The sequence below is a fragment of the Gymnogyps californianus genome, chromosome 19 (genome assembly GCF_018139145.2).
Source record: "Gymnogyps californianus isolate 813 chromosome 19, ASM1813914v2, whole genome shotgun sequence".
Lineage (NCBI taxonomy): Eukaryota > Metazoa > Chordata > Aves > Accipitriformes > Cathartidae > Gymnogyps > Gymnogyps californianus.
In genome coordinates, this window is record NC_059489.1 from 13,626,861 (window position 1) to 13,651,011 (window position 24,151).

Below are 24,151 nucleotides of genomic sequence, written 5' to 3' on the forward strand. Positions count from 1 at the left end.
CATGGTATGTTAAAAGAAAAAGATACGCAGAGATGTCTGCTGAAGCTGGTATTTTCATAGCACCAACAGCTCTGTGCTTCGAGGTAACTTCTGTCCCTTATTTTCAGAAAGGCCAGACAACCTTGGAGGATTTTCTCAGAAACCAAAAAGACTGAAGGAGCTCTGAGTGAGAGATGAATGCTAACTGAACCAGATACAAGTCAGAAAAAAATGAGAACGGAAGAGCCACTGACAATGAAGGGAAAACAAGAAGCACGTTATGAAGTGGAGGCCAGAGTATGTGTTGATGTTGAATACTTTTGACAGTGTACCTCTTTCCAGCTCTGCCATACATGTGCTGGTGTTTGAAGCAGGAGCTAGTTCCTGCACTAAGCACTGAGCTTAGCACAACAGATAAGAGTGGACATGGCATGGTGGGCTGAGGAGACAGTGACTCTGATCTGCTGAACTGAGAGTTGCCTTAAATAACCCTTCCTTTACAGGTTGAGAAATCTTTAAAAAATGCCAACTTGCACAATAGCATCCAGTGTAGCAACACTGATTCTCTGCTCACTCTCATCAGGAAGAAATGTGTGCTTCCATCCAGCATCTATCTACATCACTTTTAGGTGCACTGCTCGACTTTTGTTCATTTTACAGAGAAAAGGGGCACTTGTGCAAAAAAAGACCCTAGGTCTAACAAGATCTTGCAATGCCCAAGGAAGCCAACAGAAAATGAAAATGTGCAGGCAAGCATTTCAGGAGCTCTGGGCTTTGTGGTGTCTTCTATTTGGACAGAGAACACATTTCCCTATTGACAAGTATCAGAGTAAAAAGGAGAAAATTGAGGCAGCTGGGAGTAGAGAAGCAGGTCTTTTCCATGCTGGATGCATGCCTGAACTGCTGAGGGACCATTCCTGACTCCTAGATCCATTCTAGTCCCTACAGAGAACCAGACTCTTTCCTAGGCCTGGGAGCAGACACAGAGACCTGGACATCCATTTCTTGAGAAGTGAACCAAAGAGCAGCCATTGCACAATGCATGTGTGTGCATTTCTGTGTATGGGACAGAGGAAGGAAGGATAGCCTCCACCTCAAGTGGATTTTGAGGGCAGAAAATGATGCTGCCAGTCAGAACACACGCACCAAATCAGGCACCACAAGGGAACACGGGGACAAACACAGAATTGTTGAAACCCACTGTTTTTACGCAGGGGATGTTTGGCTTGCCACAGTAACAACACTACTGGACTCTCCCAGATTCAGACACTTACGGGATTGTTTACCAGAGAAGCAGAGAAGAGGGAGGTAGTTTTTTGGGTAGGTCTACTGAGTTTACATGCCTGTGCTCTGCACAGTTGGCTTTTTGGATGCCCACCCACTACTTTAGGGGTCCTTAAGGACAAGATCTTGTGAATTCAGGCTGCAGCTATGATTGCAATTTTCATGGGGCTGCATGCCCCAGCAGAGAGCAGTGCAGGGGAAGTCTAGGAAGTGATCATCTGCTCAACTGTCAGCAGTCCCCAGCTGTAGCCTGCAGTGCTCAAGCCTGAGACAGGTGATACCTGAAATCTTCTGAACTTTACTCACCACAGTGTTACAAAAGAAAGCTTGCCAGTGGAGCTCCTGGGAAATGAAGGTCCCTGGGAAGCCCTGCAGGTTGACAGTGGACAACGTGTACTGTCTGAGCAAGGGCTTGGCTTCCAAAGGAACACTCACACTGCTGGGAATTTGCAACTGACAGCTCCATAGCTGCATGCCAATGACACCATTATCCAAAGAGCTTCACCTTACCTGGTTCCCAGGTCCAGCCTCACCAATCAGAGCTCCTCAGGCGGTCTGGCCTGCTGAATGTCTCTACCACGGCAGCAGTGTCTCTGTGCTGAGCTTTGCCTGTTCAAGCCTGTCTCCAAGACCACTGCTACTCTTGGATGACTCTAGAATCCCCATCCACAACCACATCTACAGGGCTCTCCAAAGCTTCAGGTGGCACTGGGTAAAGCCTAGATGACACACAGCATTTCCTGAGTATCCCTATTATATGTAATGGCAGGGGTACTCCACACAAGCATAAATTTCTGAGACTTTGAAATCCTGCTTTACAGACTCTGCACTATCCTCTGCCACAGGATGGCTCTGCCATGGAAACTTGAGCATGTGTCATCAGAATGTCAGAGTCGACATAACCCAGCAATGCATGCCAATGTGAAGTAGAGGAGGTAAGCCTTGTGTCTGCTGCTGCGTGCAGAGTTTCCCTTTGCAACATAGTAGACACTCTCTTTGATAATCTTGTAGTGAAGAAATTGATGCAAAACACACTGCAGCAAAGGTAATGCATTCGTAGAAGGACTACTACATGACATACCAGGTCCTTTACTGGGTCTCTTCTCCTTAATGTAACAGGCAGTAGATTTGTTGGAATGTGTCTTGGAAGCTGTTCAGTTCCTGTTCTGTCCTTAATAGGAAATGGAGGCACATGCTATCAGTCAGGACTTTCCATTAGCACAAGTAAGCTGATGCGCTGTGGCCTTGCCTTGCCTTGCCTTGCCTTGTGTACTCTACTGAGGCGTGTATTTCTGCTGGTTCACCACTCTTGGTACATGAGCACAAAGTAACCAGCTCAGGAGGTAATCATAAGCTACCTTGGAGTGAGAAGCAGTGAAGAAAGAGCCTGGTTTATTCCTTCAAACTGTATAGGTCCTTATCCAGTTTGCCAAAAATTCTACCCATGGGCCTGACATGAGGCCAGCATATGTGCCATGGGATAAAAGTCCCCAAATGCTGACATAGAGATACACTGCTGTGCAGAGCTACTGGGTGAAAGCTGGGCATAGGGTGCTTTGCTCATAAAGTGTACTTTCCTAGGAAAGCTCCTGCACCTCGATGATGTCTCCTTCTAGGGATAATCTTCTTTTAATAACCCATAACGGTATTCAACACTTGGACTACTGAATCTTCCTCATGCTGCACTGCAATGTGTTGTAATTGCTATCTTAGGGCACAGTGCAGTTGCCCACATCTAAAATTAGAAGATGCTGCTCTTCTCTCAGAAAGATTCAGACAGACACATTTACATTTCTGACTCAAACATTGACAACCAGCAGCAGACCTGGGTGTGCTCTCCCTCATCGTGCACAAAGAAGAGTGGGAAGTCAGCTGAACAACACTGTGTGAACCCAGAACCCTGGGTTCTTGCCATCCTCTCCTGGGACATAGTGTCCCCACCAGGAACAGAGCAGCTGCCTCAGAGGAAGCCTTCTGCACAGTGAAGTGTACAGGAGTCACTCTCACGGTCTACCTTTATGCTGACTCAAAACACACAAGTAATCACAATATTTGCCCCCATGAAGTGGAAGTGAAAATGGCACTGTGAACCCAAGCAAAGCCCACCTAGGCCTTCACTGTTCACACACAGAAGCAAAGCAGGGCTACAGTGGGATGATGACATTCTGCCCCTCACCTCCCTCCAGTCTGGGAACTTGGAAGCTCATCAGCTCCATGTTCTTGGCAATGCAGCTCATTGGGAAAAACCAATGTTCCTAGTTATTATTATGGAACAAAATCAGTCTGTGTTGTGCTCCACCTTTACAGATCTGAAGAAACTTCTAAGGCGCAGTGAGTATGCTGCTCACTCAGAATACTAACACTCATCAACCAGCAGCCAAAGTACTGACAGGTACAAGTATGGAAAGAGCTGCCCAGCAAAGTCTACTAGGGAATGCTGAGCTTCAGTGACTAGGGGTAAGGCAGGAAACATAAGGACATCAGGCCTTCTGCTGTTGAGCTGCCATGTCATTCACGGCCTGTTTGCACAGCTTAATGATGATTACAGTCACACGATACTATGATTACACTCACTAAGAATAACACAAGGCCCAGGAACCAGTGGAGAAAAGGGCAACCAAGCAATTTCAGGGGACACCATCAGGATGAAAAATAAAATGGGAGAAAATGAAATTGACAAATTGGAGAAAAACATCCAACAGCTGTTCTCATGCTGAAATGCCCTGAAAATACTCCTAGGCTCATCAGCACCTTTGGTGCACTTAAGTGACAGATTCTGAGGAATGTCTTATCAACTATAACCATATACTTACTTAAACTTACACTATGAACCCCAAAATGTGTTACTTATAATGCCACTGTCAGCAAATTCTGATCTGTCCCATGTACTGATGCTCTGCTGATGAACCTGTGATGGAGAGTGCCTACTGAGCATAGCAAATAATAAGCACCTAAGTAAAACACCACTGAATGAGGCACTGAAGGTTACTTTTTGTTGACTTAGGATTTACTGCCATACATGAAGAAGAGGAGCCATTTTCCCCTGACACACTATTTTTGGAGTCAGGCTGCTGTCACCTGCTAAGTGCTGATGCAAAGTGGGGAAATCATCACTCCATAAGAGCCCATGAAGGATGATCTCTCAGAGGAAGTTTTAAACAGATGCAGTTGGTGTGCTCCTCATATGAACTGCAAAGGATCATGGACCTATGACAACCTGTACAAGAAATAGCACGCTGTCTCTCCTGAGCACAAAAGCAGCATTCCAGTAATAGCACCAGCAAGAGGACCAGCAACAGAATCTGGAAATCCTTTTCACCGACAATTTTGTCAGAGAAGCTCAATTCAGCTGCTCTGTTCTACAGGCACCAGTGAATCCCTCTGATGGAAATCCAGGAACATTGCCAGCTCCACAAGCAGAGTTGAGCTCCCTGTCACACCTCCCCATGGAGCAGAGGAAGCACCTAGCACCTGAGCCTTGCTCTTAGGGTCGCATGACAGTGCTCTTGCACCTCGCACAGAACAGGCATGCCACACACCCCTCACCATGCCAGCAGCACAGCCCCAGCATCAACACAGTACTGCTGGGGAAACACAGTCCAGCACACAGGAAGGCTTTGTAATTGGAGCCCAAAGAGGTAAAGTCCAAGCTTAGCTAACGTGTGAGGCCGAGAGCAGTGTGGGGTCACAGGGTGGATCTGCTCTGAGACCCTACGAGTCACCCTGCAAGATACTGGCTAACTGGAGGCACTTCTCAGGGAGCTGAAGAGACGGATCTGGAAGGGAGGCAACATACACCTGTGCTGCCTGGCAAAGCAGTGACCAAGTGAAGTGGCCATTGCAGCTTGAGCTGGAGAGAATATGAAATACATTTTCCCAAATCTACTTGCTTAGAGCTCAAACAATATCCCCATCTCTCGGGTTAAATTCAGACCTTGCCAAGTAGAAGCCTCATGGAGAGAAAGGTGTGTCCCCAGCAGCCTTTAGTGGAGTGAGCAGGGAATGTCCTCAGGACAGGGGATGCAAGCACTGTTAGAGCACCCTGACACTATGGCTGCTGGCTATCTGGTGGCACGTCGCCATCATTGCTTCATTTCTGACCCATTTCCTTCCCTGTTCTTACCCAAGAGGCCTGTTCCCCTCCTCACCTGCCCTGTAGCAGGAGCCCTCCAGTCGCTTTGATGGGTGATGGAAAGGGCATTCGGAAGGTCACCTTCTTAGCTAGGACCCACCGCCCAGCAGCGAATGCTTCCAGAGACGTTAGCTGAGAACATAAGAGGCGTCCGAGTAACTGTGCAACTCGGGCACTCATTCAAGTGCAGCCCAACTTCAAATGACAGGTCTGTCCTACCAGCCACTCTGCTTACCCTTCCAGTTAGACAATCTGGTCCTCCTCCACTGAGATGCTCAGTCTCTTTCAGGCTGCAGGAAGCCATGTAAGAATGTCATCACTGGAAAGAGAAGACACGACCAATAGAAAAAGCTGTGAATCAAACTCCCTAAAGGAAAGGTGCATTCACTTCCCTTTTCCCTGCTGTGAGGTCAGGGAAGACCTGCAGAAATTGGTCCCTGAGTGGAGAAGCAGCATGAGGAGATGGCAAAAGGCCATCCCGGTCTCTTCATGGCTATCCTGAGATAGGATATATCTTAAACCAGATAACCCACAAACACTTATGTGGAGTAGACATGGTATGCTAGGCGTGGAGAAAGCACTCCTCATATTTAGTTCCACATGACTTCAATGCCCATCAGCAGAATAAACAGGCTTCTCAATGAGGAAAGTGTGTTCGTACCACATGCAGGCTCCAGCACTCAGCCATGTCTTAGCAGAAGGGCAGGGAAGAGGAGTTTTCCTCCAAAGGATTAGGGTGCTGGCATTTCTGTTCAGCTTGGGCTAGCATTCCTGGGAGTTCTTCTTTTACACAGAGGACTGCTGTCTGAAGAAACACTGCTGAACTGGAGGCTGGGCGTTCCCTGTCAGACTGCCCGTCGCGTCTGGTGACGTCTCTCTCAGCATGCCTAACAAGTAATTGCAGCATAACTGACAACACCATTGGAAAGCTGCACTTCTTATAGTGCATGTTTTCAAACATCCTTTGTCTCTGCTCATGCTGGAAATGCTTTTGCTTCACCTCTAAGCACCTTGGGTTCAGTGCTGAACAAATGCAATCCCTACCCGTTACTGAATGGAGGTTTACGACATCTTTGTTTTTTCACCTAAGAAGTGCCATACAACATCACCCACGAGAGACACCATCCCATTAACCCTGTGAGGAGGAAATCCACTCTGTGAAACAAATTAAAAAATCTAGAAGGAAGGAAGGGAGGAAGGGAGGAAGGAAGGGAGGGAGGGAAGGAATTGTGGATGTTTTGGTGACACACTGACATCTCATCTCTGCTGTAGCCGCCGCTTCAGCAATCGGTGTTCTCTATCAAGTCTGCCTTGCTACACATTAGCCTAAAGCTAGATCTTACATGTCACGTGATCCACTGGTGATTCACAGGGTGCACTGATCCCTACAGGCATGCTCTGCTCATCCAGACAGCACGGCTGGTAACAACACCAACATGCTATGTCTATGGAACACAGGGAGGTGATTAGAGATAGCCAACATGGCTTCACCAAGAGCAAATTGTGCCTGACTAATCTAGTAGCCTTCTACGGTAGAGTGACTGCATCAGTGTACAAGGGAAGAGCAACTGATGTCATCTACCTGGACTTCTGTAAGGCCTTTGATACGGTCCCCCACAACATTCTTGCCATTATGTTTTTGATGGATGGACTGTTAGATGGATAAGGAATTGGCTGGATGGCCGCATCAAGAGTTACGGTCAAAGGCTCAATGGCCAAATGGAAATCAGTGGTGTCCCTCAAGGGTTCATACTGGAATCAATACTATTTAATATCTTCATTAATGACATACACAGTAGGATTGCATGCACCCTCAATAAGTTTGCAGATGACACCGAGCTGAGTGGTGCAGTTGATCGATACACCAGTGGGAAGGGATGCCATCCAGAGGGACCTTGATGGACTTGAAGAGTGGGTCCATGTGAAGCTGACGAAGTTCAACGAGGCCAAGTGCAAGGTCCTGCACCTGGGTCAGGGCAGTGCCCACTATCAGTATATACCAGGGGATGACTGGATTGAGAGCAGCCCTGCAGAGAGAGGTGATTCTCCCCTTCTACTCCGCTCTCATGAGACCCCACCCGGAGAACTGTATCTTGCACTGGGGCCCCCAGTGCAAGAAAGACATGGACCTGCTCAAGCGGGTGCAAAGGAGGGGCACAAAAATGATCCAAGGACTGGAACACTTCTCCTATGAAGAAAGGCTGAGAGAGTTGGGCCTGCTCAGCCTGGAGATGAGAAGGCTCTGAGGAGACCATATTGTGTCCTTTCAATGCATAAAGGAGGCTTATAAGAAAGATGGAGGAAGACTTTTTACCAAGGCCTGTAGCGACAGAACAAGGGCCAAAGGTTTTAAACTGAAGAGGGTAGATTCTGGTTGGACATAAGGGTGACATTTTTTAAGATGAGGCTGGTGAGACACTGGACACAGATTGGCCCCAGAATTTGGGAATGCCCCATCATTGGAAGAGTTCAAGCTCAGGTTGGATGGAGCTTTGAGCAACCTGATCTAGTCAAAGATATCCCTGTCCACAGCAGGGGTGTTGCACTAGATGATCTTTTTAAGGTCCCTTCCAACCCAAACCATTCTATGATTCTATGATTCTGTCCTCTGACTTCTGCATGTCCATGGGAAGTCAGAGATTGCCCAGAGAGGCAGGACTGCAGATGCACCCCTGCGCTCACCGTTTCCCACTGGTTGTTTCTGGGCTCCACCTGGGCAGGGCACAGGGTGTTTCCATCAGCCTCCCCATGCCCTGCGCAGGCAGCCCAGGGGCGAGCTCTGGGTTTGAACTCCAAAAAAGTGGTGCTGCAGTGCCAGAGCCCTCCTTGGAACAAGCTCTTCATGCGCAGGCCAGTGCTTGACGCTGGATATTACCTTGGATCACAGGCATAATTTTTCTGACCTTGCCCCTGTGTTATTCACCGAGCTTTATCCACTGAGCTCTTTTAATAACCAAAATGCCAATGACCAGGAGAAGAGCGTGTTTAGAACTGACAGTGTTTAAAGCAGCTCAAGTGACAGTGCCCTTTTCCTAGAACTAGATCAGTCACTCTCCAGGACTACTGGCAAATTCCCCCTTTCTGAGAGTATCAGCATTGTACAGGACTGCCTACCACCTCTAATGCTCTGATATAGGCAGCACTGTGTTGATAGCTTTTGTAGCTGGAACTGTATGAATGTGTAAGTGTGCAAGGTATTTGTGATGGGATGGAGTGCTGGACTGTGGATGTGTCAGAGTGCAGCGGATCTCAGACTGTACGCTGTGTGATAGTGTGTAGAGCTGTGTTTGGGTGGAGGGGTGGGTTTTTTTGGAGTTGTAGGTAGCAAAGGGCTACAGGGACCTCCCCTGCTTCCTGACTTGGTTAAAGACATTGCTTGATATATATTGACAGTGGGTACATATGTGAGGAACGGGCTTAAGCTGTTTAGGTACTTTGCATTTTTGGCTCTATCATGTTCTTAAAAATCTGTACTAAATGTGGAGGTACAGTAAAAACTTTGTTAATTACTTTAGTGCTAACCACTAAATGTTACACATTTATACTCAGTCAGCTCTGTACCTAATGCATTTTTGTGTGTATCCTATCTTTCAACAGGAATGTTTCAAAAAAAATGTAATTGTTTCTTTGTCTTGGGCTGCATCTCAGTTTCCAAGAATGTCATATGCAGGAATTTGGACTGTAAGATATTTTGTTTCTCTCATTTCAAATATTAGAAAAACCTTAGAGTTAAATTCATATAACAAGAACATTTTCACTTTTTTTCACACAGTTTATGTACTGCCCGTTAATGCATATCTTCTTTAGCCTCAGGACATCATGTGTAAAACATTAATGTTATCTGCACATTGCAACTGGAACAGTTGAAGCACAGACATGCAATAAAAATCTGCCTTGAGTCCAGGAGGAAATCACTGGAAATGCCGCAACAGAATCCTACATCCAAGTTCTCAAAGTGCCTTGACTAATTGAGATTCTCTCCTTAAAGTCTCTTGTCAAATTATTTATAGTCGATACATTCACATCATTGGTAAGATACAAAACATTTCTAAATATATCTGGTCAAATCAAATGACAATTATGCCCTTAGTTAAGTTTGCCAGACAATGCTTTGCCAAAGAATGTTTGCCAAAAAATGTTTTGACCGAAGAAAGAGGAAGAATCCAGAGCATCTGCCAACCAGACTCTATAAAAGAGTCTTTGCAGTGCTCTGCCCTGTCTCCAAGAAAAGTTTCAAGGTAAGTGTGCTGAGTCTAGTGATTTGTTGAAATTAGGCATCCCCCTTTATTGAATATTATACAGTATATTCTTCCCTGTGAAACTGGTTTCCAAATAAGGTTTTCCATCTGCTTTCAAGGCATCTGTATATTTTCTACCAATATCTTTTTTTGAACTTTACATAAGAATAAGAAGGTTCCTTTAACATAATTCATATTCTCAAATATGACACTGTACAATCTGTGCAATCTGTAAAGCCAATGTACAATCTGTACATTGTCACAAGACAAAATAATAGCAACTTTTAAAAGGTTGTTCTGTATTATTCAAGGATGAAAACAAGATTTTTCTCTTCTAGTTTAAATCATTAAACAGCAGGAAGGCTAGTTTTGCTAGTTTTAGCAATTCTAGTATATGCTTAATTTTAAAACATTAGAAAAGGTCTCCTTGCAAGCAAGGTACATTAATGTTCTATTGACGCTATATTGCTTTTCTCCCACAGGGTTCTCTGCTGACTGTGCCTTCAATAAAGCGCAGACATGACGTCTCCAGACTCTGAGATGGCTGTTTTTGGGGAGGCAGCTCCTTATCTCCGAAAATCGGAAAAGGAGAGAATTGAGGCCCAGAACAAGCCTTTCGATGCCAAGACATCCGTCTTTGTGGCCCATCCTAAGGAATCCTTTGTGAAAGGGACAATCCAGAGCAAAGAATCAGGGAAGGTCACTGTCAAGTCTGAAGCAGGAGAAGTGAGTAAAAACCAAGGTTTAAAAACAGTATGTAATTCCCAGTCTCAGCTCTTAGCTGACATACATGCATTTCTTTATTCTTCGCAGACTCTGACTGTGAAGGAAGATCAAATCTTCGCCATGAACCCTCCCAAGTACGATAAAGTCGAGGACATGGCCATGATGACCCACCTCCACGAACCCGCTGTGCTGTACAACCTCAAAGAGCGTTATGCAGCCTGGATGATCTACGTAAGTACCAGCAGCAGTCTTCCTTTGGGTAGCTAGGAGGAACTGCTCTGCCAGGCTAAGTGGAAGCCAACGTGCTCTCTCCTTTCCTCGCAGACCTACTCGGGTCTCTTCTGTGTCACTGTCAACCCCTACAAGTGGCTGCCGGTGTACAACCCGGAGGTGGTGTTGGCCTACCGAGGCAAGAAGCGCCAGGAGGCCCCTCCACACATCTTCTCCATCTCTGACAATGCCTATCAGTTCATGCTAACTGGTGAGTTGCTTGGTTTTCTTTAAAATTTTTTGGCTGTGAACACTCACAGAGGAGAAAAAAAGTCTTTTCATTGCAAAATATTTCAGTTTAATGGTGTTGGGAGGGTGGATGTCCTCTCATCATTGGAAATATTTTCTTTACTGGACACCATCATTGAGATCATGTTTCTAACAATCAACATTAGAATTTACTGTCCAAGATATATGGAAGGATATGATTTAACGCTGAATACATTGTCAGATTTTCCTTCAAAGAAATTTGGATAAACTTTTAAAGTTCCATTTTCTTTCTTAGTTGAGAGGGTTGTTCTTGAATGATTTGCCTTGCAGGACTGAAAGTCACCAGGGTGGAGTTTTGTGAATAAGATTGGCTGTAAAGGGTATGGAGATTCAACATTGAAGCCAATGCTTCCTATGGTGCTTTTACAAAAACTCAGGAAGCAGTCTTAGTCAGACATTACAGTGAAACCTGCTGGGAAAATTGATACTTCCTCCCTCCATCTCAGAAAAAATTTCTTCTTTTCCATTCATTAATATAAGTGGAAGCAATAAGAAAGAAGGGTAGTGAAAATTTTTCTAGCATTATCTAAATATCCAAACTTTCAAGAAAGAGCAGATTAGTCAGAAAAATATTAAACAAAGAGAGGTATAGCTTAATTTGTTAAAATAAATCTTGTTCCCCCCTCCCTCTCCAATTACTGTATTTAATTCTGTAGTATTCAGAGTGATAAGAAGGTTAATTGAAAGATAATACTATGAATATGGAACAATAATAAACTGATGTTTGGTTAGTGTGTCTTATCATGGCACTATTTATGTAAGTCGTCATACATTTACTCTTGCTGGCACCTTCAAGAGATGTGCAGGAACTTGATGAATGCAAACCCAGACTTTTCCACTAAGAGTTAGTTACCTTAATGGCTTAGTCTCTTCAGACTGCATGCAGATTATTGGAAAACACCATCCTAGAGGCATAGAACAAATGTAAATCATCTGGCAAAAAGCGCTTTCTTTGAAAGTCTGTCCAGCTACGCAGCCTAATAAGGTAGGTTATTAAACACACACAGACTTTCTTCAAAACGTAACTCTGGCTAGTTAACTGTGAAAACACAAGAAGGCATGCAAAATTAAAGGTTTGAGAACAACTTGCAGCATGCATAAAAACTTATGCTTATTTCTTTTTCAAATACATGAGGAGAAGAAGGGCTTAAAATAAGTCTGTAGAGTCTGTACTGACACAGTCAAAATTTAGAAAGACAGCTTGGAAAATATAAGGTCATATCAGAACAACTAAATGAGATTTTATTTTGTTTACCTTAAAGCACTGTGGGAAGTATTCATTTCTGGAACTCCTTATAGTGGGATTCATCAGAGGAACTTCTTCTGATTGAAGTGTCCTTAAAAAAACCCAACAATAAAACAAACACTAGCAAATTGCCAGGACAGAATTCAACCTGGCATTCTAGTGGAACTCTACAGATCAAAAATTCTCACTGAAAATTGCCTGGAAAACGGCCAGTGTTGCACTAACTTTTAAAAAGAGTTGTGATGGAGTTTTAAGAAATAGCATATCAGTAAGCTTGATTTTTCTAAAAGGCAAACTCCCAGCAATTTCTAAACAAGGCAATTACTGGGCATGTGAATATATGTGACTTATCAAGAAAAAAAAGATGCATTTTTTTTAAAAGGAAGTCTTGCCTTACAAAACTACTGATTTTTTTTAACACAGGAGAGCTGATCAAGGTAACGTATCTGAATTCAACAAAGATCTTCAGTACAGTTGATGAAGCAGCTATTCTTAGCATAGTTTTTTTATGCTTACATTCATTACCAGCTATAGAATTGAGAAGATTCAAAAAGAACTGGTTAAGAAAAAGGAAGACATGGTAAAAATAGGTTTTGTTCAGTTTTCATAGTGAAAAGATTTTATCAATGAAGTCTCACTGGGATCTGTTCTGGGACTTCTGCTGTTCAACATTTTTTTAAATGATCTGGAAATGATGACAAGCTTTATGATTTGACTAAGTCCTTCAGGCCAGTAAAGATGAAGTCTAACAGTGAAGAATTTCAGAGGGACTTTATGGTATTAAATGATCGAATTATTATTCAGTGATGTGGCAACAAAGTTTGGTCAACAAGAGTGTAAAAAAATGGACATAGGAAAAAAAACCCAAAAGGTGGGCTCATTGTTGACAATTACGGCTTCTGTTATAGATATCCTTTAATACAGCTTCAAAAATTTTGGTTCAGTGAACAGAAATCTACAAAATAACAAGTTCAAAGGTGGAGATCACTGAGCAAGAAAGAGAGACCAAAACAGAAAACATCATTATATCATGGTGGTTACCCAAGGAATGTCTGCACCTTGTGTACTGTATGCATTTCTGCCCTTCCTTTTTCAAAAAAGAATATAGTAGAAATGGCACAGAGGTAACTCTAGACAAATGATTTGTGCTACTTTATAAAATTATGCATGGCATGGAGAAGACAAATAGACAACGAAAGAGTACATGAAAAACCAAGCTCAGCACCAAGAACATTTTTTTCTTTCACACAGTAAGTGGCTCAAATCCAAAGCAGACTGGATGATAAAAGTTGAAGCAACACAAGAAGAACTGAGCATGGGTTAAAAAAGATATCAGACAAAATACTGGAAAGCAAACTCAGCCCAAGCTATTACACACAAAAACATCAAATCTAGCTCTGGAAGTACCAGAATTTCAATATTCTAGACTATGGGAGAGTATTCTTGTAAAAGGTTACCACATGCTTATGACGTTTTTGTGATTTTCTTTGGGTAACAATCACTTGGCCACTGACAGAAAAACCATCTAGGGGGACCTATGGACTGATCAGGAGTGGTTGTTCCAAAGTTATAAAGTTTATGAGAAGCATCTGCTCCAGTTCACATTAGGTTACAGAGAGTTCAATTAATCTGCAACTCTACAAAAATACTCCTTAGTTGGAATCGTTTTCACAAAGAAAATGAGCAGCTTGACATGAAAAGAATATCCAGAAACAGAAGACCGTATAGTACACCTGACATCCACATCAGTGTTGACGTCTCAGCTTCCCAGCTATGGCAAGGAACTTTAAAATGTTCAAAAGGAATTAGGCGTGAAGGCACACAGGTTTGTGAAAGGAATTAGCTGCCTAGTGCTAGTGCATCTCCTAAAAGTCCCATGAATATCCAGGATATTCATGATACATATTAATAATCTCTTTGTTTCTGCCTCTTTCACAGATCGCGAGAACCAGTCAATCCTGATCACGTATGTACATCCCTACTCAGGTCCCTGTGGGGCTGCCCGGTGCCAGGGGACCTCCTGCCTGACCACACGCTCTCTGCTTCTCTCTTTGGTTTGACAGCGGAGAATCCGGTGCAGGGAAGACTGTGAACACAAAGCGTGTCATCCAGTACTTTGCAACAATTGCAGCAAGTGGGGAGAAGAAGAAGGAAGAGCAGCAGGCAGGCAAAATGCAGGTAAATTAATAGATACTAGCTTGAATCAATGCTTTCCTCTGTTCCTGACATGATTTTTGGAAAGGATAACCAGCAATAATTATTGTCTTGTAGGGAACGCTTGAGGATCAAATCATCAGCGCCAATCCACTGCTGGAGGCCTTTGGAAACGCCAAGACCGTGAGGAATGACAACTCCTCACGCTTTGTAAGTTGTGGCTTTGGACAAAATCTCTCTCTCTCATTACAAGATAAGTGATGGCCCTAGCAGTAATCCATGTAAAGGAGACATCAAAAGAACCCATCCAGGCTGAAATGCTGCTGCTTCTCCTTAACAGGGCAAATTCATCAGAATCCACTTCGGGGCCACAGGCAAACTGGCTTCTGCTGACATTGAAACTTGTAAGACACTCTCCTGGCCTGATCCCATTCCTTCCTAAATTCCCACCTCCATGTGCCTTCCTGTGCCTAACTCTTTCTACCTTCCTTGCCAGATCTGCTGGAGAAGTCCAGAGTCACTTTCCAGCTGAAGGCAGAAAGAAGCTACCACATATTTTATCAGATCACCTCCAACAAGAAGCCGGAGCTAATTGGTAGGAAGGATCATTGTGTCTTTTTGAAGATGATTGCTGAGCAACAGTTCCCTCTATTACCTGGTTGGCAAAACTAAGCCTGTGCCTTGCCTCTTCCTGCTTTCAGACATGCTCCTCATTACACCAACCCTTATGATTTCCATTTTGTGAGTCAAGGTGAGGTCACTGTTCCCAGTATTGATGACCAGGAGGAGCTCATGGCTACAGATGTAAGTACTATAAAGAAAATATTTTTAATTAGATTGTTAAGGTTGTTAGGCAATGGTTTTGCTTCATTGTTTTGACTGCAGAGTGCCATTGACATCCTGGGCTTCACTGCTGATGAAAAGACTGCCATCTACAAGCTGACAGGGGCTGTCATGCACTACGGGAACCTGAAGTTCAAGCAGAAACAACGAGAGGAGCAGGCAGAGCCCGATGGCACAGAAGGTATCAGCAAATTCAGCAACTGACTTGTTCAAAGAACTTCTCTGTTTGCAGAGATCATATGTTAGCCTCCAAAGACAGGCCTTTGTTAGCCTGAGTCAACACATAAAACACTGAGGAAAAGCATCCTTGTTCATTGTCTATCTAGCTGCAGAGGTGCTTCCCTGATCATGGGAAATACCATTATTTTATCCAATGGATAATCCCCAAACACACACAGCCTGAAAGGGGGAACTTCAGCCTCAACACAGGATATCACTCTCTCTGTGAAACCTTCAACCACTAGGTCACCATGATGTGCAATTATATTTTTGGTGAAATAAATCCTGCATTCTTTGCTATGCAGAAATCCCCTTTCCACAGAAAAGGAAGGTGCTGCATGCATGCCTCATGTATTCTCAGAGGCTTTTGGGGTTCTTCTGTGAACTTCCAGATTACAGCTACTCCTATCCAACCGATACCTGTTCTTGCTTTCAAAGAAGGCCATCATCAGCTTCCAGAATTTACTTTCCTTCCCAGACCTTCTGTATAAGACCAGACCAATGCTTTTCCATTTCTAGAACATGAACAGCAGATTTGTTCACACTGACAAAATTCTAGACATTGTCCAAAGATAAATGCTTCTCTCTCTCTCTCCCTCTTCAGTGGCTGACAAGGCTGCCTACCTGATGGGCCTGAACTCAGCTGACCTTCTCAAAGCCCTGTGCTATCCCCGAGTCAAAGTTGGGAATGAATTTGTGACCAAAGGTCAAACTGTGGAACAGGTAAAATCTGGAGGTTGAAAATACATAGCTTGAAAGAGTACTTGAGCATTCTTCTTTGACCCTGGGAGGTAACTCCAGTCCTGTCTTCTCCACTTTAGGTGAACAATGCAGTTGGTGCCCTGGCAAAAGCTGTCTATGAGAAGATGTTCTTGTGGATGGTTATTCGCATCAACCAACAGCTGGATACCAAGCAACCCAGACAGTACTTCATTGGTGTCCTGGACATTGCTGGCTTTGAGATCTTTGACGTAAGGAACAAGGGTTCGGCACCATAGTCAAGGGAGGGGCAGAGAGGGGTCATGAGGACTCAGAAACACACTTCTTTTTAAGAAGATTCAGAGATTTATCCTCCTCATCGGCAGTTTTCTAGAAACCCCTCCCTCTTCTCTGTCACAGTAGCACCCTCAAATGGCTTTACTAACAAACACTTTGATTCTAACACTGTCAACAGGTAGAAGAAAGCTCTGCTTTCTGACAAATGATCTCAGAGGCCCCTGAGTTTGCAAAAGTCTTAGGCTTCGCAAACAAAGAGACAACTCTAGGACTAAGGCTCACACAGATGTGGGCCGTGCTATGGGAAAGTTCACAGCATGCTTCCTGTGTTGTGAACGCACTGATGATGCTAGGACTTCCGTGTCAGAGCAGAGAAGTCCCTGGATTGTTGATCTGAGGGCAGAGAAATTCTTGGGTGGGACACTGAGGAGGTTTCCACTCTCTGGGAGGTCAGAGAGCTGAGACACCTGCACGATGCTGCAGCTAAGGTTACTGAAGGATTTGCTCTTGAGTAGCACAGTAAAAAAGAATTGTTACTTTTAGCTTGATTTCAAAAGTAATAATAATAAAATCCTTTGAGGACAGTAAATTCTACAATAGAGGTCCTGCTGAGGAAACACACGCTGTTACAGTACGGTTAGGAGTGGTGTTTCAGCTGGGGAACTTCAAACAGCTTTAGGAGAATGCTAGCAATACCCTGTGGTGTTTGCCACACCTTGAGAAGCTGTGCACCTCTTCTTGCTTTGGGCAGTTCAACAGCTTTGAGCAGCTGTGCATCAACTTCACCAATGAGAAGCTGCAACAGTTCTTCAACCACCACATGTTCGTGCTGGAGCAGGAGGAGTACAAGAAGGAAGGAATTGAATGGGAGTTCATTGACTTTGGGATGGACCTGGCTGCGTGCATTGAGCTCATTGAGAAGGTACCTTTTCCATACAAGTGTGCGACGTATTTTGGAATTCTGTGATGTTTCTGAGCCAGATTCAGCTCAGACAGAACTCACAGCCAGACATTCAGTGTCAGTTAAAATATTTTGCACTGAAATGTATTTTAGTCTAGGGAGGAGAAAGTAGGAAATGCAAATCTGTCTCATCAATCCTGCATTACCTGGTCTTCAAGCATGGAAAAGGTAGCCTGGGCTCCCACCAACAGACTTCTTGAAAACAAACTGGAGTCACTCTCCTTTTTCCTCTGAAGACTCAAATCAGAACTCCACACAGAAATTTGGGAAATAAATATCGTCTTGCCCGACTTCCCAGAACAACTGGGCCTCTTGTAGCTATTTTCCCAATTATTTTTCTGTTTACCACTTCTCCCTCCAATTCTACTCCCAATTCCAACCTGAACTGGACAGATGTTCTTATCAGTTCCTTGAAGATAGGCTGCAGGAAGGCAAGGGAAGGCAGAAATAAGCTCCCTGGCTGAGAACAACTCCTGACAAACTTAGGCCCTTCTTATCCAGGCTGAGATGCTACCAGCAACACACTGGTACCTTTGACGTTCATAGCACATGCTTCACATCATTATTATTTTTCTCTGTCACTTCTTGTGGTACCTTCCAGCCCATGGGCATCTTCTCCATCCTGGAAGAGGAGTGCATGTTCCCCAAGGCAACTGACACCTCTTTCAAGAACAAGCTCTATGACCAGCATCTGGGCAAGTCCAGCAACTTCCAGAAGCCCAAGCCTGCCAAAGGCAAGGCTGAGGCCCACTTCTCCCTGATACACTACGCTGGTACAGTGGACTACAACATCTCTGGCTGGCTGGAGAAGAACAAAGACCCCCTGAATGAAACTGTCATTGGGTTGTACCAGAAATCATCTGTGAAGACACTGGCCTTACTCTTTGCCAACTATGGTGGAGCAGATGCAGGTCAGCTCTGTGAAAACTGTGTTTTCAACGCGGGACAATGTTGACAGGAAATCAAACAGAAGAACCTAAAAGTTTAAAAATTGTTTTCTGTTCTGTAGTTCAATGTTCAACATCCATACTTTAATTGTTTTCCCCTTCTTTCATTTACAGAGGGTGGTGGCAAAAAGGGTGGCAAGAAGAAGGGTTCTTCTTTCCAGACTGTCTCAGCTCTTTTCCGGGTATGTACTGGTTTCCTCACTTTGTCTCTTTTTACTCGAAGAAAGGGAATTTAAAATGTGAAAAATGATGTTATAACTCTTGAAGTCCTATAGCAAGAGGATGAAGAAGATTATGTACTATAGGTAAATTTTCTTTCCATTTAAATGATGGACTAGTTTCTTGTCTTTTTCAATATGGAATGATATTCTCTCATTAATATATCAAAATGAAAACTCTTTCATGTGGTTGAGGATATGGTCATTCAGATCTTTTTTCCTACACGTCTGTTTTGTAAGCCAAACAGGACATTGAAATAAGTCGATTTCTTTCAGCTGTTGCACAGAGTTCAGAATGTTTTACCAAACAGAGATTTTGGACTTCTGAATATTTTCAGTACTGATACCATGCACAATTCATAAGTAATGGAGAAGTTCTGGAAAACAGAGAGGCTGGCTTTAAGATTATCACATATAAAAGCCTAACCAGTATATTGATTCAGGAGGGCAGGCACAGGGAATTGTTCATGACTTCCAAAGCCATGAGTCTCAGGCTAACAAATGAGTTATAACCCAGTTTTTGTAAATAATAACTTATGATGACACAGTAACCAAATTATAATGCCTTTTAACAGTAATATTCAACAGCAAAAAATGGATGAAGGCATAAGCTTTTGTACATTAATATGGAAATTTTGTTCTAACTGGTCCCTTTAGGAGAACTTGAACAAGCTGATGACAAATCTACGCAGCACTCACCCCCATTTTGTACGATGCATCATCCCAAATGAAACAAAAACACCTGGTAAGGGGATCCAATAGGAGGAAAACTCAAGCCACAGAAGCTCTTCTGAGTATCAAACAATGGGTAGTCACTGATGGTGGTGTTTGTTAGGTGCCATGGAGCATGAGCTGGTGCTGCATCAGCTGCGATGCAATGGTGTGCTGGAAGGGATCAGAATTTGCCGGAAAGGATTCCCCAGCAGAGTCCTGTACGCTGACTTCAAACAAAGGTAAGTACTCCACCTTTCTCCCTATTCTTTTCCTCTTCCAGACCTTCTATGTCCTAAATTACGTAAGTATCATATTTACTACATAGTTTAGTGTATACACTCTGTAATCAAATCATGTTACAGTAGCCTACTTCTGGAAAATGATGAGGTAACATAAAAGTTTCCTTCACACATCCACTTCACATTTGAACAACAATACTTGTTTCTACCCAATGTCCTAAAAATGCCTGTGAACTGTCTTTAAAGAGGTCTGTCCCTATCAAGGATGTAGTCAGCTGTTGCTGAAAATGACCAGCTGAGAGCTGTTGCCGAATACAGAGTATCCTAACACATATATTCTAACAAGGAACTAAGCAGTAATACAAAAATGTTTCACTGCCAGTTCATGATGATATAGCATGGCTGATGATCAGGATTCCCTTGGACTCTGAGTTAACAGTATGAAATCTTCACTTACGCTGTCTTGAAAATATGGACTGTTTCTAATACATAACATTACTCAGTCAGTCAGCTGTTGCTGAGAATGCCGTGGGGTTCATTTGCAGTGGTGGTTTCAGTAATGTGGATTTCTTCATGTTCTTCTTTCTCCTACAGATACAGAGTGCTTAATGCAAGTGCTATTCCAGAAGGTCAGTTCATGGATAGCAAGAAGGCTTCAGAGAAGCTTCTTGGGTCCATTGATGTGGACCACACCCAGTACAGATTTGGTCACACCAAGGTAGAAACAAGACCTGTGTTCAAACACTCTGTGCCTCTGTTATGCGCTACCTGAGACTGATGTGCTACAATATTCCCTTTCTTAAGGTGTTCTTCAAAGCTGGGCTGGTAGGTCTGCTGGAGGAGATGAGAGACGAGAAACTAGCAGAGATTATGACCATGACACAAGCCAGGTGCAGAGGCTTCCTGATGAGAGTGGAGTATCGGAGAATGGTGGAGAGGAGGTACACATTTCTCACCCAAGTATCATGTTCTCATGGTACTTGGCTAGTTGAGTCTACATTCACCACCCACAGAACATGCAACAGCCATGTGAATTTTATTTCAGGGACTCCATCTTCTGTATCCAATACAATGTTCGTGCATTCATGAATGTCAAGCACTGGCCCTGGATGAAGCTGTTCTTCAAGATCAAGCCCTTGCTGAAGAGTGCAGAATCTGAGAAGGAGATGGCCAACATGAAACAAGAGTTTGAGAAAACCAAGGAAGAGCTTGAAAAGTCTGAGGCAAAGAGGAAGGAGCTGGAGGAGAAAATGGTGACCTTACTGCAGGAGAAAAATGACCTGCAGCTCCAAGTGCAGGCGGTGAGGATCACCATTCATTTGTCCCTGGGAAAAGAACGATATACAGCCAGAATGCTGCTTATTCTAAGCAGAGACTCACAGGAAGCTAACTAACATGCAGTAGAAAACAGTCTAAATCACACACTCTAAGGCACTCTAACGTTGAGTAAACAGGCGCTGGCAGAGGCATGGTGAGTCTCATGGCAGCCCCGCATGAGACTCGGCATTCCTGCTGTCCAAGGAAAGAACCATGTAACACTAGCCAACATGTAAGCCACAGCAGAGAGCTCTGAACTGGAAGGGAAGTATCTCCATCTACTCAGCTTTCAAAGGAGTGCACCTGTCTAACAGAGTAAAGGCAAAGCTGAGAAGGACCCACTTTTCCTGCTTACAGCTACACCAGCGGCCTTGATTACTTTCAGAAACACAGATACTTCCCATTCAAACTCAATTAGGAAAAGGCAGTTTCTTCACACCAAACAAAACACCACTTGCTCCACTAAATTATTCTCACAAAGCCTTTACTCTGCAAATATTATGAGGTTCATGATGAGTCAATTAAAAAGAAAAAGCTATTGAATACTTTCTTCCGTCAGCTGCCCTCTCTGTGAGGCATTTTTAAGAGACACAAAAAATTTGGATTCGATATTGATACCAGATGAACAGGTTTCCCAGTAGACACCTGGCAAGATCCTCCAGTTGCTGGAGTGGAAGGCCAGGTTCAGCCCCCACTTTAACACGTGCCTCCTCAGTGACACAAACGACAGAGCAGAGATACTTCAAAACATTACAACCCACAAAAATCTGTGTCTCCCCACCAGGAAGCAGATAGCTTGGCTGATGCTGAGGAAAGATGTGACCAGCTCATCAAAACCAAAATCCAGCTGGAAGCCAAAATTAAGGAGGTGACTGAAAGGGCTGAGGATGAGGAGGAAATTAATGCTGAGCTGACAGCCAAGAAGAGGAAACTGGAGGATGAATGTTCAGAGCTGAAGAAAGATATTGATGACCTCGAGTTGACGTTGGCCAAAGTGGAGAAGGAAAAGCATGCCACTGAAAACAAGGTACACACACAGGGAGTCACATAAAGGGTGAAGGGATAGATGCCTCCCACATCAGCCTGGTATCCTCAGAACAAAGCTAGGTTTCGAACATACCAGGAGCACCACAGCGAGGCAGCTAGGCATCCCAAATGAAGAACAAGCTCCCGGCTAAGCACTGCAAAGTGCAAAGGTCACTAGCAGTCAGTCTTCTACACAGACTTTTGGCACTTTCTTACAATCAACAGGTGAAAAACCTCACAGAGGAGATGGCAGCCCTGGACGAGACCATCGCCAAGCTGACAAAAGAGAAGAAAGCCCTCCAAGAGGCCCATCAGCAGACACTGACGACCCTGCAGGCAGAAGAGGACAAAGTCAATACGCTGACCAAAGCTAAGACCAAGCTGGAGCAGCAAGTGGACGATGTAAGCACACCGGCAGACAGCAAGAACAGGACAGGTATGGAGTTCAACCTGGCTGGCAGAGCCCTGATGGTCTTGTTCTGTTTAGCTGGAAGGGTCCCTGGAGCAAGAGAAGAAGCTGCGCATGGACCTTGAGAGAGCTAAGAGAAACTCGAAGGAGACCTGAAGCTGGCCCATGACAGCATAATGGATTTGGAAAATGATAAGCAGCAGCTGGATGAGAAACTGAAGAAGTAAGTGTGGCTGTGGGCCACAGTGTGAGTGCTGGCTGGTGCACTTGCCTTTTCTCTTTGAGCTCTAACACGGTTTGCTCTGCCCAAAGGAAAGACTTTGAAATCAACCAGATCCAGAGCAAAATCGAGGATGAGCAAGCCCTGGGCATGCAGTTACAGAAGAAGATCAAGGAGCTGCAGGTAAGTCTCTGTTCCTTCCCCTCTCTCACCCAGACACAGGTCAGGTAGGAGGGGCATGGTGTGAAGGGTGCCTAATGTTCCCCAGGCTCGTATTGAAGAAACTGGAGGAGGAAATTGAGGCTGAACGAACCTCTCGGGCAAAAGCGGAGAAGCATCGGCTGACCTCTCGAGGGAGCTAGAGGAGATCAGCGAGCGCCTGGAAGAAGCAGGCGGGGCTACTGCAGCTCAGCTCGAGGTGAACAAGAAGCGCGAGGCAGAATTTCAGAAGATGCGCCGTGACCTCGAAGAGGCCACGCTGCAGCACGAAGCCACGGCTGCCGCCCTGCGGAAGAAGCATGCGGACAGCACAGCTGAGCTTGGGGAGCAGATCGACAACCTGCAACGAGTGAAGCAGAAGCTGGAGAAGGAGAAGAGTGAGCTGAAGATGGAGATTGACGACTTGGCCAGTAACATGGAGTCGGTCTCCAAAGCCAAGGTATAGAATTGCAGTAGAACATGCTCCCAGGGCCAAGGTATGGCACATAGGCTGCATCTACCAGCCGCATTCTCATAAAAAAATCCCTGCTGTGAGGATAAGTAAGAGTCCAGGTGTTCATTTCCTTTCCTTCCTTGTATTTGCTATCTAGGCAAATCTGGAGAAGATGTGCCGCACACTGGAAGATCAGCTGAGTGAGATTAAAACTAAGGAGGAGCAGAATCAGCGCATGATCAATGACCTCAATACTCAAAGAGCTCGTCTGCAGACAGAGTCAGGTGAGACATCCTCATTCCTGAGGTGCAATGGGAGGACTTGCACGCCGTGAGGATACCACAGGGTGCAATATGGTAGCTTGTATCTCAGAGCTACTGATCACAGGGGTTTACAGGAACAAATATTATTAATAGTCTAGTTACTTTTTTTCACTTTACCCTTCCCAGGTGAATATTCACGCCAGGTGGAGGAAAAAGATGCTCTGATTTCTCAGCTGTCTAGGGGCAAGCAAGGATTTACCCAACAGATTGAGGAACTCAAGAGACATCTAGAGGAAGAAACAAAGGTGAGGATGTTTAGTATAAAATGACTTTTTCTGGGGACAAAACTGTTCTTTCAACAAGCGACATCACCTCTAAATGAATCTGGAAAACCTGATCTACAATATTTTTACCTGATCTACAAATTATATTTTAAAACCAAAAGTGGTTCAACATTCTTTCCCCAAACGCACGTAGTACTGGAGGGAACACCAGTAATGCACTACCCCCACTCATAAGCTAGGCAGGAAAAGAAGTGTAATGATGTTGATGCGGGAGGAAGTCATCCACAAGGCTTTCATGAGGTTCTGACGATACTCTCTAAGACAGGATTCAGACACATGTGTTGAAACATTTACAGAGACAGCAGATTACCGTCCCCAGAGCACCTGTCACTAACACATCCTGATCCTCCAGAACACATTGATGAAGGCTTCATCAGCTCCCAGCTTTGCATTTGCCTCATTAGAGTTTCATTCTAATGTCACTGTCAATTTCACTGTCAAGAGGCACCTCAAGACAAGTGTTCAGGTTACCAATCCCAATGTC

The 24,151-nt window shown here is 44.3% G+C and overlaps 1 pseudogene; it reads left to right on the forward strand.

The window, feature by feature from the left end:
* The first annotated feature begins 10,152 nt into the window (after positions 1 to 10,152).
* LOC127023888 (myosin heavy chain, skeletal muscle, adult-like) overlaps positions 10,153 to 24,151 on the forward strand; it is a 25,187-nt pseudogene continuing 11,188 nt past the window's right edge.